Source organism: Cornus florida, unplaced genomic scaffold, assembly GCF_030987335.1.
Source record: "Cornus florida cultivar Cherokee Brave unplaced genomic scaffold, ASM3098733v1 CherokeeBrave_3.0.0_Hap2_Chr07, whole genome shotgun sequence".
Taxonomy (NCBI): Eukaryota; Viridiplantae; Streptophyta; class Magnoliopsida; order Cornales; family Cornaceae; genus Cornus; species Cornus florida.
In genome coordinates, this window is record NW_026775577.1 from 17,896,443 (window position 1) to 17,897,644 (window position 1,202).

A 1,202-nucleotide genomic window follows, 5' to 3' on the forward strand; every position below is an offset into this window, starting at 1 on the left:
TGTTAGGATTGATGGAACCAATGCATGTTAACTCACCATAATCGGACAACATCTTTAATGCATGATCCTGAAATAGAGAGAACTCTTAGACAATTAAGAAAGCTTAAAAGACATTTGAATTCTATAGGAAGTTCCTATGATAATATGGCTGATCAACGTAATGCACTGGGTAATAATGGTAATGGTAATGGAGAACGGGATCCACTTGTCCCTCCACTACAATCACAATTGAGGGATCATTTTATTCCTACCACATACACTTCCTCTTCGTGTTTTATTTTTCCGGATGCTGATGCAACCCATTTTGAGATCAAGCCTGCTATGATCCAAATGCTTCCTACCTTCTATGGGTATGCAAGAGAGGATCCTTTTAAGCACTTGGATGTGTTTTTGGAATTGTGTTCAACTACCAAGTTGACCACTCTTACCAATGATTCATTCAGAATGCGTCTTTTCCAATTCTCTCTCAAGGACAAAGTAAGAACTTGGTTGTAGTCCCTTCCAACAAATTCCATATCTACATGAGATATGTTGCAACAAGAGTTCTTGAAGAAATACTACACTGTGGGTGTAATCACACAAATGAGAAGAGAAATCATGGCATTTTCCCAAATCCTGGGAGAACAGCTCCATGATGCATGGGAGAGATATAATGATCTTTTAAGAAAGTGTCCACACCATGATATTACTCAACGGCACTTAATACAGATTTTTTATGATAGTCTTACAGATTATTATAGAAACATGGTAGAATCCTCCAGTAATAGAGCTTTTCTACGTAAGAGTCTGGCCAACGCTTGGGAACTATTTGAGGCCCTAAGTGAAAACTCAGTACAATATGCTTCTTCCTCTAGGTCTAGGTCTTCACCTGGAATGTATAAGGTTTGGTCGTCGTCCTACCATAAGCTTAAGAGAGTGTGCATTAAGGCGAGGGCCAAGTCTTACATTTATAAAAGCCACTACTACCTTCACTAAAAATATAGTTAGGGTGAGTAGGGATCGTCCCAAGGGATTGGAGTCGAATTTGGTTGTGGAATCACTATTAGGGTTAGTAGGTCGAGTGATCAAACAAATAGTTGGTTGATTGATTAAACTAGAGAGCAAATTAAATTAAATAATTGAATGCAATAAAGAGTAAGTAAGAGAGAGAGAGTTCTTGGGGTTTAGAGGTCACCACCAAACAATGCTTTTCTATACCTTTA

General features: G+C 38.3%; 1 non-coding gene across 1 annotated transcript; it reads right to left on the bottom strand.

Annotated features, from left to right (window-relative positions):
• Positions 1 to 580: 580 nt before the first annotated feature.
• Positions 581 to 686, bottom strand: LOC132267908 (small nucleolar RNA R71). Its single transcript, XR_009469126.1, has one exon. It is a non-coding gene; the product is annotated as a small nucleolar RNA R71 (small nucleolar RNA).
• Between the last annotated feature and the right edge of the window lie 516 nt (positions 687 to 1,202).